The sequence below is a fragment of the Hemiscyllium ocellatum genome, chromosome 2 (assembly GCF_020745735.1).
Source record: "Hemiscyllium ocellatum isolate sHemOce1 chromosome 2, sHemOce1.pat.X.cur, whole genome shotgun sequence".
Lineage (NCBI taxonomy): Eukaryota > Metazoa > Chordata > Chondrichthyes > Orectolobiformes > Hemiscylliidae > Hemiscyllium > Hemiscyllium ocellatum.
In genome coordinates, this window is record NC_083402.1 from 44,319,772 (window position 1) to 44,335,010 (window position 15,239).

A 15,239-nucleotide genomic window follows, 5' to 3' on the forward strand; every position below is an offset into this window, starting at 1 on the left:
ATAGCAGTCAAAACTAATGTGTTTAAGGGGGTTATAATGATGTACATAGTGCAAAAATAAAGGAAAAGTTCAGAAGGTAAAGAAATAAGAAAAAATAGCAATAAAATAAGTGGAATGGAAAGCATACTTATGATGAAAGGGTCAAAGTTTGCATGATTTTGTACAAATGTGCACAACATTGAAATGATTTATGAAACTATATATATTCATTCGAATGGAGAGACAAAATTCTACATTTTTGAAGAATATGGAGTTTGACTTTTGAAGATGCAGGCTCTTGATTGCTGTAATTTAGGGCGGAAACTCTGGAGAAATATAAATGTTGGTCTTTCACTGAATGTACAGCAGTTAATTATAATTAGATCATTTTTAAAATTCCTTGCTGGCATGTGGATGGCCCTGGCTAAGCCCATCCCATAATGCCTTTGACCCTATGAGAGTGAAGGTTTGATATAGTTTAAAGTCAGGAATGCAAATGATTTAGAAGGAAGCGTGTGTGTGATGGTGCTCCCATATATTCAAGGTAATCCATTATAGGAGGAATACTGAAACAAAGCACAGAGTGAACAGTCATGATAATCGCAACAAAAATGAAAAATGGAGCAAAGTGTGAAAATGTTATCCTTTTTAATAGAGCAGAGGAGGTCACAAAGAATAGGGAGCATGAGAAATTTTCAGGATTATGGAAAGGTTTGAAAGTGTCATTTTCAAACCGATTTGAATTTATTTATTGTCACGCGTGTGTTGATACAAAATCCAGTGAAAAGTGTTGTATAGTTTCCCCACTTTCCGGTGCTATTTAAAAAACAGAAAATAAACCAAAACATACAATATAAAAGCAAAAAAATGAAGGAAGTTTCCAACTTCACAGTCCTTCTTGTTAAGTGCTCCATCTAGGGCTATGGCCCATGGGCGTGGTGGCCAGGCACTAGTCCTCTCTGCCATTTCACTAGTGCTGGAGCAAAGTCACCACTCTTTGGTGCCATTTCACCTCCACCATCACTTCAACACTGTGAGGCCTCAATGGACCTCATCAATGCAGGTGTCACTGATGCCACTGGGTTTCACGCCAGCTCAAACTCAACACCGCCGATATTGATCCACTTTGGGACCCATCTCGACAGTGCAAGCCATTGCAGATACCCAAACTCGTCACTGTTGCTGACTCCATGAATCTGCGTTGGACGCAAACACCACTGGAAACACAAACTCACTTCGGCCACAGCTACAACGAGTTGGCGCTAGGACTGCCTTGACAATGCAGAAGCAGCCAGAACCAAAAATCTTTCCAATGTTGCTGCGAGTCTGCACTGCTGGGCCTACTTGTGTCCGCGCCATTGGCCCTACTCAAGTCTGCGCTGCTGGGTCTACTTGGGTCTGTGCCATTGGGCCTACTTGAATCTGTACTGCTGGGCCATTTGGGTCTGCGCGGTTGGCCCTACTTGAATCCATGCTATTGGGCCTACTTAAGTCGGCGCTGCTGGGCCTACTTGGGTCTGCACTGTTGGCTATACATGAATCTGCACTGTTGGGCCTACTTGGGTCCGCGGCGTTAGGCCTACTCGAGTCTGCACTGCTGGGCCTACTTGAGTCTGCGTTGCCAGGCCTACTTGGGTCTGTGCCATTAGGCCTACTTGAGTCTGCATTGTTGGGCCTACTCAAGTCCAAGCTGCTGGGCCCACTCGCCATCACCAATGCTATCGTCTTGACTGAGGTCTTCACCAAGCTGTAAGCAAAACAAAATAGAAGAGAGAAAAAAAAACAAGGGAGAGAAATATAAGACAAAAAAGAAATGAAAAGAAAAGCAGACAGAACAGACCAGGCCCGGAGTTGGCAATGAAATTATAATAGACCTTTCCCACTGTAAGTAATCTAAAGTGTAAGGCGATGCATTTTTGGAGGAATTTAAAATAAGGGGTACAATTCAAAGAGCTTTCAGAAGCAGAGGGGCTTTGGGTATATAAGTGCAGAGATCATTGAAAGTAGCAGAATAGGCAGACAAAACAGCAAGCAATATGGAGAGTATCTCAGCTTTATTAATAGTATCATAGAGCACGACAGCAAGGGCTAATTAAGCTTTCTACATTCACAACCAATTCATGAATGCATTTAACAAGCGGCAAGGGTCCCAGCATCGGTCTCTGTGGTACACCGCTGATCACAGGCGTTGAACTACAAAAACATCCCTCCACCATAACCCTTTGTCTCCTGTTTAGAAGCCAGTTTTGGATCCAGGTGGCCAACATGTCTTGGACCCCATGGGGTCTTAACGTTTGGAACAGCCTTCCATATGGGACCTTGTCAAAGGCTTTAATAACATTCATGTAAACCACACCAACTGCACTACCCTGATTAATATATTTAGTCATAGAGATGCACAGCACAGAAACAGACCCTTCGGTTCAACTCATCCATGCCGATCAGATATCCTAACCTAATCTAGTTCCATTTGTTAGCCCTTGGCCCATATCTTTCCAAACTCTTCCTATTCATATACCCATCCAGATGCCTTTTAAATACTGCAATTGTAGCAGCCTCCACCACTTCCTCTGGTAGCTCATTCCATACACGCACCACCCTCTGCATGAAAACGTTGCCCCTTAGTTCTCTTTTATATCTTTCCCCACTCATTCTCAACCTATACTCTTCAGTTCTGGACTCCCCCACCACAGGGAAAAGACATTGTCTATTTACCCTATCCATACCCTTCAAGATTTTATAAACCTCTATAAGGTCACCCCTTAGCCTCCGATAATCTAGGCAAACAGCCCCAGCCTATTCAGCCTCTGTGTAGCTTAAATCCTCTAACCCTGGCAACATCCTTGTAAATCTTTTCTGAACCCTTTCAAGTTTCACATCTTTCCCATAGCAGGGAGACCAGAATTGCACACAATATTCCAGAAGTGGCCTGCAACATGACCTCTCAACTTCTATACTCAATGGTCTGACCAATGAAGGAAAGCATACCAAGTACCTTCTTCACCATCCTAGCAACCTGAGACTCCACTTTCAAGGAACTATGAACCTGCACTCCAAGGTCGCTTTGTTCAGCAACACTCCCCAGGATCTTACCATTAAGTGGATAAATCCTGCCTTGATTTGTTTTTCAAAATGCTCCACCTCACATTTACCTAAATTAAATTTCATCTGCCACTCCTCGGCCCATTGGTCCATCTGATCAAAATCCTGTCGTACTCTGAGATAGCCTTCTTCACTATCCACTACACCTCCAATTTTGGTGTCACCTGCAAACTTAACAACTACACCTCCTTTGTTCACATCCACATCATTTATATAAATGACGAAAAGCAGTGGATCCAGCACCAATCCTTGTGGCACACCACTGGTCACAGGCCTCCAGTCTGAAAGGCAACACTCTACCACCACCGTCTGGCTTCAAGCCAGTTCTGTATCCAAATGGCTAGTTCTGCCTGTCATCTATTGATTTACCCATGCTAACTAGTGTACCATGAAGAATCTTGTTGAACATCTTACTGAAGTCAATATAGATTAAATTACTTACAGTGTGGAAACAGGCCCTTCGGCCCAACAAGTCCACGCTGACCTGCCGAAGCGCAACCCACCCATTCCCCTACATTTACCCCTTTACCTAACACTACGGGCAATTTACTGTGGCCAATTCACCTGACCTGCACATCTTTGGACTGTGGGAGGAAACCGGAGCACCCGGAGGAAACCCACACAGACACACGGGGAGAATGTGCAAACTCCACACAGTGTAGTCGCCTGAGTCGGGAATTGAACCCGGGTCTCTGGCTCTGTGAGGCAGCAGTGCTAACCACTGTGCCACCGTGCCGCCCACTTCGGACTTGTTGGGCTGAAGGGCCTGTTTCCACACTGTAAGTAATCTAATTCTATATCTTCCATATCCTTCTCCACAGTAAACACTGATGCAAAATACTCATTTAATATGGGTGGCACAGTGGTTAGCACTGCTGCCTCACAGTGCCAGAGACCCGGGTTCAATTCCCGCCTCAGGCGACTGTGTGGAGTTTGCACATTCTCCCCGTGTCTGCGTGGGTTTCCTCCCACAGTCCAAAAATGTGCAGGTTAGGTGAATTGGTAATGCTAACTTGCCCGTAGTGTTAAGTGAAGGGGTAAATGTAGGGGAATGGGTCTGGGTGGGTTGCTCTTCGGAGGGTCGGTATGGACTTGTTGGGTCGAAGGACCTGTTTCCACACTATAAGTAATCCAATCTAATCTCCCCTATCTCCTGCGGTTCCACACATAGACTGTCTTGCTGATCTTTGTGGGCGCTATTCTGTCCTTAGTTACCCTTTTGTCCTTGATGTATTTACAGAATCCCTTTGGATTCTCCTTAACCCTACTTGCCAAAGCCATCTCATGTCCCCTTTTTGCCTTTCTGATTTCCCTCCTAAGGATACTCCTAAGGCCTTTATACTCTCCTAAGAATTCACTTGATCTCTGTTGTCTATACTTGACATATGCTTCCTTCTTTTTAACCAAAAACCCATTTTCTCCAGTCATCCAGCATTCCCTATACCTACCAGCATTGTCATTCACCATAACAGGAATATACTATCGCTGGACTCTAGTTCTCTCATTTTTTTTTAAGGCTTCCCATTTTCCAGCCGTCCCTTAATCTGTAAATATTTGACCCCGGTCACATCTTCAAAAAGTGTGTTCTCTTCAAGAGAAGGCTGCTAAGTGGATTTCAAATAGCTTACATTATCATGAGTGACCTGAATAGAGCAGATAAGGAGAAACTGTTCTTGTAGAAGAAGCACAAAAAGCTCTTTCCCTCAGCAAGTAGTTGGGGTAGTGCAAGTGTGGTGGAGGCGTGTTGGAGGCAAGTTCATTGAAACATTCAAAACAGCACTGGATGATAATCTGTGCAAGGGTAACATGAAAGGTAGGAGATTGGCATTCAATAACATTTAACAAGCTACAGCAAACTCAGTGGGGTCAAATGGCCTCTTTCTGCACCGTAACCATGCTCTGATTCTGTGAACTAGCAAACCCTAGAGTGAATGTTACACCATGTCGCTTTCATTTTATTCTTTGTGAGAGATGGGCGTCACTGGCCGGCTAGCATTTATCATCCATCCCTAATCTCCTTTGAGAAGGCGGTAATGAGCTGCCTTCTTGAACTGCTGCAGTCCATATGCTTTAGGTATACCCACAATGCTGTTAGCTATTGTAGGAATCTGACCCAGCAGCATTGAAGATAGGCTGACGTATTTCCAAGTCAAGATAGTAAGTGTCTTGGAGGTGAACTTGTATCCATGTATCTACTGTCCTTATCCTTGTGTATGGAAGTGTTTGTGGATTTAGAAGGTGCTATCGAAGGATCGTTGGGAAAATCCTGCAGATAGTACACATTGCCGCTGCTGAGTGTCAGTGGTTGAGCGAATGAATGCTTGTGGATATAATGTCAATCAAGTGGGCTGCTTTGTCCTGGTGTCAAGCTTCTTGAGTGTTTTGGAGCCCACCCATCCAGGCAAGTGGGGAGTATTCCATCAGACTCTCGACTTGTGCCTTTGGGGAGTCAGCAGGTGTGTTATTCGCTGCTGTATTCTGATCCTCTGACTTGTTCTGGTGCCATTGTATTTATCTGGCAAATCCAAAAGTGTTTCTGGTCAATGATAACACCCAGGATATTGACAGTGGGGAATTCGGTGATGGAAACACTAATGAATGTTCAAGGATAGCGGTTAGGTTGTCTCTTATTGAAGATGGCGTTTGTGTGGTGTGAATGCAACGTGCCACTTGTCAGCCCAAGCCTGGATATTTCCAGATCTTGTTGCATTTGAACACAGTCTGCTTCAGCATCTGAGAAGTTGTGAATAGTGCTGAACATTGTACAATCATCAGCAAACATCCCCAGTTCTGACCTTATGATGGAGGGAAGGTCATTGATGAAGCAGCTGAAGATGATTGAGCCTGGGATACTACAACTCTCACAGAGGTGCCCTGGAGCTGAGGTGATTGACTTTCACAAATAAAACCATTTTCCTATGTGCCAGGTATGAGTCTAAGCAATGGAGTGTCTTCCCTCGATTTCCACTGATTCTAGTTTTATTAGGGTTCCTTGACTTGATCAAATGCAGCCTTGATGTCAGGGCTTGTCACTCTCACCTCACCTGTGGAATTCAGTTCTTTTGTCCATGTTGAACCAAAACTATGATGAGGTCAGGAGCTGTGTGTCCCTGGCGGGACCCAAACTGGGTATCAGTGAGTACTGTGTTGCTACTTTACTGATGATTGGGAGTAGACTGAGGGGCACTAATGGATGATAGTGCAGTAGAGCCTCCCACCAGTTGAAATGTGGCATCATCAGTTCCCATGATGAGGCCTCTTGATGGGAACCGGAGCTATGATTGATGTTAGCTGAAGAGCTGAAAGTGGAGCCCATGCCAAAGGCAGGGAGAAAGTAGGGACTGCAGATGGTGGAGATCAAAGTCAAAAGTGTGGTGCTAAAATGCACAGCACGTCAGGCAGCATCCAAGGAGCAGGAGAATCGATGTTTCGGGCATAAGCCCTTCATTCAGCACTCCATGCCAAAGGCACCCACATAGACCCTGAAACCTTCAGGGGTAAAGAGGTAATAATCTTTCCTTGGTTTGGTTAGGGCAGTGGGGATGGTGGAATTGGGGGTAATCACTGAGTATACCTTTCTTGCAGAGAGAGATTCAGAATTGCTTCCTCCAGACCAGGTCCCCTTCAGCTCAATCTTCTGGCCTCCCTGGTATGATGTAAGTACTAGTAGCACAACTAGTGATACGGATACTGGGCATTATCAGACAGTCAATGGAACCTTCCCCGACACAACAAATCCATTCGCAGTAGAGGTCTCCTTTGGATATAACTTGGCACTTGCACTGAGATGTACCCTTTCATAAATGTTAGAATTTCAAGAAATTTCAAGAATGTTTCACCAGAAGTGGCTGTTGAGGCAGACTATATCGTTAAGGGAGCATCAGGAAGTGTTTGAAAAGTAAATAAATATATGTATTATAGGATAGGGAAATTACAACACAGTAAACAGTTCAAATTACCCTGTCATAGATATACTAGTTGTTCGAGCTTACTGCACACTAATTTCTAGAATCAGTGGCATTTTCATCAGTTGTATTACACGAACATGAAAAACAATTTAAAGAGCACCAGGACTGACATCACAAAGTGTTTTACCATCTGTGCAGGCAGCAAAATTATTTTGAAACATTCAAGAAGGTCTAATCATTACACAGTACAAAATTATTATGCAGAGTGTAGAAATTTGGAACTTTTGTCCACTTAATTAATGCAAAATGAATTATTCGTTGTAAATCTGACATTGTTACAATTTCTTAACCAACAGTATCAATGAATATGCTTCAAAAAAATGAATGTGTGTGTTGGGTTACAAAACAGCCCAAATCATCTCAGAACAGGCAGAATGGCCCATTTTTGAGTCAACGTAGGAGCCAAGAAATTAGATAACAAGAAATAGTTGACGCTAACTTTTAATACTTGCCCATTGACACAACCAATTTGTATTACACAGCCTATTAACTGTGGGAGGTGGATTTTACATTATGACAGGACGTAGTGAGTTGAAAATAGAATCCAGATTGCCAATTGCCTTACTTTAAATTGTTAAATCATTATTTTTCACCATATGAAACTTCCAAACCTCCAATTTATTCATTAAAATGTATGCTGAAAATGTATAATGTACACCACACTATCAATCAAGTAATGTGATATATCTAAAATAAGTAACAGCATCAACATCTTTTGTGCAAATCTACAAACCTTAGCATACTGTACTAAACAATATACCTGGGAGTGAGTTGAAGACTAATTGGAGCATAGACAGCAGGGAAAAAGAGGGTCCACATAATATTACCATATTGTTTAAAAGAACTGTTGCTACTATATATAATTTTGTTATAAATGAGAAATCTTAAAATGATGCTGAAAATGTTGCAATAAACATCACTTTAATCAAAACAACATAACAATGAATGTCTGTCCATATTAGAAACCTATCAAAACAAAATGCAACATACAATATTTTAAAAAACTCTCAAAAGTTACCCCACATCCAAACAGACACTTTAACACATTCAGAAGATATTACTAGTGTTTCTAAGCCTTGTTACAGCATGAAATAAAAAGTGCATTTATAGCCTCGACACATCCTTAAAGAATTACCCTTCAAAATACAGAAGTTACTTGTTTTGTAAGCAAAAACAGAAGCCAACTGAGCACGTAAATTCCCATCAAAGTAAGCTTTTTCTGTAAGCGTTGACAAGGATGTATTTTTGTTTTTTTTATTTATATTTGTCCCGCAATATTTTTCCAAGTCTGCACATCTGGCTACCAGTTCCCATTATAATCATCCTGAGCCAGTGGAAACACTCCCATTGGTAAAGGCAGAAAGACTGGTGCACTGTTAAAGTCAGGGCAGTTACAACTATATTGCCTTTGCCAAAAACAAGACTCGGAAAGGCTGAAAAGTTTTACATTTGTAAATATTATATCTTAACCTGGAGTTCAAACAATGATTCTGAAGTGATTCTGATCTCAAATTATTTTTTGAAGTTCTAGGTATTTGATTTCTTTCCTAGAAGTGTTGATTTCTTGCCCAACCTACATCAATATGATTTCGAACCTGGCCATTGAACTTCATCCTCTGCTGCAGTCATAGGTTCCTCCTAATAAGCATTAGTGAAAAATAATTCTATTTTAGCCAACTAGCTTTCATATAGCAATTCATTGCTTTCTTTGACCTGGTCAAGAAACTGCCTCAGCTGAGGTGGCTCTTAAAATACCAGGTACATTGGGAAACACTAAAAAACCCTGAATGTTGGTCATGGCCATGAAAACTTGGACAATGCCAGCAAAAATTTTAAATTCCTCAGAGACTTAAGTTCAATGGTTTTAAAATTTGGCCAGTGAGATGTTTTGACCAAAAACTTCAATCACTACAAAACAAGGCCAGCACTTTTCCCAAGAAGTTTTAATAAAACAAAGAAAACACAGATGCAATGCTGTTCCCAAAAGCTTGGCAGAAGTCCAAAATTTCTAAAAATGATGGAAGAAAAATAACTGAGGGAATAGCCCAAGGCCAGGATTAATAAATGATTCCAAAAGCAATGATCATGTGACAGACGTCACAACATAAAAATGTCTTAAAAGGGTTAGAGTGCCTATGAATTTCTTCCACTGAATACAAAGGAAACAGAGGAAGTGAATTTTCTGTGGCATTTTCCACATATCGAAACAATGTAGTTCCGTTTTAGACAAGATAATTCAGATTTCTCCATTTCTTCACCTTTAAAAAGACCTTTACATTTTCTTGTACTTTTTGAGCTTCCCAGTCTCTGTTCATCATGTCTCTGGTTCACGTATTTGCTTACTGCTACTAGCTGTAGATATCTGGTAAACCCTTTTGGCACTTGTAGAAGTTAAAATCAATATGCAAATGATACAAGAGCTGCTCATGTCCATTGATCAAATTCGCAATGAGAAGGTTTCTCAGTTTGGAAGAATGGAATATTTTAGTTTGCAGTATCTGTAGCTTGAATACATCACGCCAACATTTATTTTTCCCCAAATTTTCTGCAACTGCATCTGATTTCAACCATGTCATGTATTGTAATAAGCTGTCTGCAATACACTAACTTCCAATTTGAAGATACATTTGGACCTTCCCAGCATTTCTTTCAGAACCATCTGAAAAATAATTGATGGGAGAGTCAGGATAAGCAAGGGAGTGATCCTCTACATATGCTGTTAAACACAGCGGCGAATTTTCATTCCCAATGAACAGAAAAAGATTGAAAACAGCTTTCAAGAAAGCTGTATGACTGCAGTACCAGTTTTCTAATATAAAATACCTACTGTGATTTTCACTCACCAAAGCAAGTACTGAAGAATTAAAATACAAGGCATACTTTTCATAATGAACCAGTGTTTGAACAACCGGTTTTTCAATTTCTGAGTCAGCAGGTTTTACTAATTCAGTGAACATTTGATAAGAAAAAGTCTGAAATTCTTCAATATTTCGTGACCTAGTGGTTCAGTGTTGCTCCCTGGAAGAGTGGGAAACATTGGACTCTGCAGATTCAAAACCTGCTCCAAGTTAAACCAACTTCCATTCAAGAAAACATTCCCAATGGATTAATACATAAATGAACTGAATGCTATGATATTGAGCAATGCAGACTAGGAAATATCTAACACTTGTGTATGTTGGGAGAGCTGACCTCAGCTGGTATGTGCTGTGGTTAGTATAATTGGGCTTAATGTCTAAAGCTGAGGAGCTGGGCAATAATTAGCTAAGGTTCTCATCTCTGACGTTAATCAATGAAATAAAAACAGCAAATGCTGGTAATACACAGAAGTTCAGTCAGTTTTTAAGAAGAGGAAGGTCACCGAAAAAATGATTCATTCAGTGAGGAGAAAGGAAAAGCCAGGCCCACAGAGAAATAGAGGTCCTAGTTAAATTGTTCCCACAGAGAATGGGCATACATATGATGGAACAAATGGCCTCATCCTGTGCTGTAACCATTCTATGAGGATAAGATCAGGTTTGTGTTGCCAGTTCAGTTGAAAACGCTGCTGTGACCAATCAGATGGAGTCCTGTGATTATGTGTTTGAGGTTCACAAGAAATAAGGTTGAAACGTAGCCTTGAACATTGCACAGAAAGTGTTTTTGCAGGTATTAAGGTGATCTTACATGTACAGCTACTTCACTATCAGCCTTCAATGTCTGGTTTAGATAGTCCAATAAATGAATTAGTGTTTGAATTAGATTTGAGTTAACTGCCAAGAAAAATGTTAACAAAATTCAGAAAAGTTGCCATTCACCTAAAATATTAACTGTTTTTCTCTGTACAGTGTGTTTCCAGGAGTTTCTGCTTTTATTTCAGATTCCCAGCATCAGCATGGTTTTGTGTTTGGAGAAAACCTCCTTGCTCGACTTCCAGTTTCCAAAGCTGGTCAAGCTACAACACAGGGCTACACGAATGTTATCCTGTCCTGCATCTCAGACACAGAACACCCAAAGGATTGCGGATGCTGGAAATCTGAAACAAAACTGAAATTGCTGGAAAATCTCAGCAGGTTTGACAGCATCCATGGAGAGAAATCAGATTTGCCATTTTAGCTCCAATGACCTTTCCTGAATCACCAATTTTCCAAGGGTACACAACACCAGACTATAATTATTAAAGGGGTGGCGTGGTGGCTCAGTGGTTAGCACAGCTGCCTCACAACACCAGGGACCTGAGTTCGATTCCAGCCTCGGGCGACTGTCTGTGTGGAGTTTGCACATTTTCCCTGTGTCTGCGTGGGTTACCTCCGGGTGCTCTGGTTTCCTCCCATGATCCAAAGATATGCAAGTTAGGTAAATTGGCCATACTAAGTTGCTCATAGCAGTCAGGGATGTGTAGGTTAGGTCCATTAGTCAAGGGTAAAGGTAGAATGATGGGGGAATGGGTCTGGGTGGGTTGCTCTTTGGAGGGTCAGTGTAGACTTGATGGATGAAAGGACCTGTTTCACACTGTAGGTATTTTGATTCTAAAGGGCATCCGCGAATAATCTTTTTTTCCCCTGACAACTGGTTATCATTAAACTCTTAATTTCAAATTTTTATTGAATTCAAATTCCATCTGCTATGGTGGGTTTCAAACCCGGGTCCCCAGAACATTACCTAGGTCTCTGGTAACAGTCTAGCAATAACACCACTAGGCCATTACTTCCCCAATTTGTCAGTAATAAACCAGTTGGTTTTATTTAAGCGTACTTTATGGAAAAAAATCTGCCAATCTTTAGTTGGCATGGCCTACATGTAACTCCTGTGCAATATGGTGGCTCTTAATTCCCCTCTTGGCTATTAGGGGTGGCCAATACATGCAGACCTAGCTAGTGACACTCAAATCCTGTGAACAAATAAAAAAAAACTGCATGCAGTAAACATTGCTAAATGATCCCATCACCAATGGATCAGATCATAACTCTCCAGTCTTGTTGTGAGTGGTACTTCACAAGTTAACTATACAGAGGAGCTGATTCCACCAATGATAGGGAGCCCAGCCCAACTGTGTAAAAGACAAAACAGAAGTACAGGTCTTTCTGCTGTAACACACGCTCTGTTGACGCAAATTCGCTGTAATGAGATTGATGAATTGGGAATGTTGTTTTTTAAGTGCGAAAATTTAAAACATGTGTGAGCTGCGAGTGATTACATCACCAACACTTTATACGCTGTTTCTAAAGCGCGATTTTTCCATAACGTGGGGTTGCACAAGAACTCAACCACTGCATTATAGAAGAACTGGCAGTACATTGCAATCATCTTCAAACAGAAATCATAGCCTCCTACTGAGGATCCCAATATTACAGAAGCCAGTCATCAGTCAATTTGATTCACTCCATATTTTATCAAGAAATAGCTAAAGACATTCAGTCTACAAGGTGCACTGTAGGAAATCAGCAGCTCCTGGTGTGGTATGTGACACAGAGCAAGGGGAATTGTGTGTTCTGGTTGCTTGGGTTGAATACTTTCTGTGTACTGCAAGAAATTATGCCAAGTTCGGTGTACTAAGCTGACATCAAATGCAGTACTTTTTTTCCCTTGTGCTCACATTGCTGTCTTGGCTCTGCTGCAGTGTTATAGCAAAGCTCAGCAAAAGCTGGAGAAACAGCACCTTATTTGCTGATTAATTTACAATCTTCAATCTGGACTCCACATTAAATTCAACAGTTTCAGATCCTGAACTCTCTCTACAATGCCTATTTCCACAATTCGTCAAACCCAATTTCTATTTTTCTTTTAACAGACCACTCCAATATTCTATGAGCACCTGTTCTAGACTTCACTTCCTCCTCTACAACCATGATCACTCCCTTTGCCTATTGTTCTGTGACACCTGTGACCTTTAAGCACATCACCCTTTGATAACATTCACCTGATCTTCCCTTCTGCTCCTCCCGGCCTTTTTTCCACAGGATAAAGCCTATCACTTTTCCACCTCACTTTTCAGTTCCGAAGCCAAGTCATTTTAAACATCATCACTTTCTTTCTCCATAGATACTACCAGACCTGCTGACTTTCTCAAGCACTCCAAATTCACTCTGACTTGGTTCATATTTGCTCAGAGTAGGAAGGGTGAGCATCTGTCCAACTCCACCATTTCTCTGTAAATTGTATGGACACTGCCCTCCTGCACCCTTTCTTCACGCAACTGTGGCCATTGCCAAACAACCAGCCTCACCACATCATCATGGCTGCTTTTGAACTCACTCTTATACCACTTCAGCCCTTCATTTTGGAGTTCAGAGACACTTATGCAATGTATCCTTCTGAGAGCTCGCTTTGCACACATGGACACACACAGATCTCATGCAACTGCACATGATGACATATCATGCCTTTTATAGTTTCTTCTCATAGCATTTACTCACTTTGCATTGAGTATCAAGAATCAAGAACAGTAACTAAAGGATTCATACTGTTGTGAGGAAGTGGTTACTTGAGGTCATGTCCACCATGTGATATGACTGACTGATGTTTCTACTTACCTGTTCTGATTATTCGGGTAAATCTTAAAGTTACACTAGCATCAAAGCTCTGTCTGAGCTATTAGCCATGCACTGCACCCCCCATCCCCCCCACCTCCTACCCCCGCCTCCCCACCCCCACAAAGGTTCCTGCACAGGTCAAGCACAAGATGTTGCACAAGGTCTGACATGCAAAAATAACAGGCCCATGCACTTAAATGAATAGGCTGCAGAAAAAAAAAGCAAATACACAGAATTTGTCTGTCATTATAAAAACAAAATTTCCTGGGATCTGAGCAAATTGTCTGAACTTAACAAACAATCAACTCAACATGTCAATCATCTTACTGCTGTTTGTAGGGTCATAGGATGGCCATCACCTTTCCATACATAAATAAGTGACAACCCTTCAAAGCATCATAGCTTTCTGAGATATACAGTAAGATACAATATAAATGTTGACGATCCCCACTAAACAAAATTACTGCTTTATGCCCAGAATACTGGATGTTTAACAATTTAAAAATTACATTCAAATTGTTTAGTTAGGCCATGCTTGGAATATTGTGTATCTTTCCAGAAGGATGTGAATGCTTTGGAGAGAGTACAGAAACGGTTTACCAGGATGGTGGCTGGTATGGGGGATTTTTAGCTATGAAGCAAGGTTGGATGGACTGTGTTTGTTTTTACTGGAACGCAGGAGGTTGAGGGGGCGACCTGACAGAGGTTTACAAGATTGTGAATGGCATGGATAGAGTGGAAAGAATGAGGTTTTTTCCAGGGTGGAGGGGTCAATTACTAGGGGCCACAGGTTCAAGATTGGAGGAGGGGGGGGCTTTAAAAGAGATGTACGAAGCAAGTTTTTCACCCAAAGGGTGGTGAGTGGTTGACACACATTGCGAGACATGGTAGCAGAAGCAGACACAACAGCAGCATTCAAGAAGCACCTGGTGAAAGAGAATAGAGGGATATGGATCCTGAAGTGAAGACAACTTTAGTATGGAAGGCAAAATGCTTGGAGGGCCGAAGGGCCTGTTCCTATGCTGTATTGCTTTTGTTCTAGGAAAGCAGAAGAGCAAAGCATTTGACAGATATTGATGCTTTATAAGTAAAACTTTAATTACTTTTGCCACTATGATTTCCTGTCCTATGGCAAAATGAAGCATACTTCCTTCCATTGCAGAAACTCAAGTATGCAGTCAAGTACCTGCACTGCATTTTTCACACACTGGAATAGGAAGCAGGTGCAATAAGTCAATTTGTCCAGGGCAGCATATTTAGGAAATGTTCCTCCGTAATGTTGTGGCCTATAGGAACAATTCTCCACTGGTACACATTCAACTCCTGTAAACCGTGCTCTGCTTTTCTAGATGAGAGACCTCATGACTGAGTTAGAAGGCTGTGGGTTCCAACCATACCTCCAGGGACTTCAGTATAATGTCTATGCTGCGTTGCAGTGCCTTACTGAGGGACTGCTGCACTGTCAAATGTGCTGACTTCACAATGAGACATTAAAACAAAGGCTGATCTGCACGGCAGGTAGATTTAAAAGATCCAGTGGTAGTGTTGTGAAGAAATGCTGTTCAGTTTCCCTTGGTGTACTGGACAATATTTATCTGTCAGCCAAAGTGATGAAATATAAAGAGACTATGCTGGGGAAATCTCAACCTTCCAGTTGCTTGCCACTTCAGTAAAAAAA

The 15,239-nt window shown here is 41.6% G+C and overlaps 1 protein-coding gene across 8 annotated transcripts in view; it reads right to left on the bottom strand.

Moving 5' to 3' along the window:
- atg10 (ATG10 autophagy related 10 homolog (S. cerevisiae)) overlaps positions 1 to 15,239 on the bottom strand; it is a 262,479-nt gene that overhangs the window by 21,896 nt on the left and 225,344 nt on the right. The gene's annotated exons all lie outside the window — the stretch shown is intronic.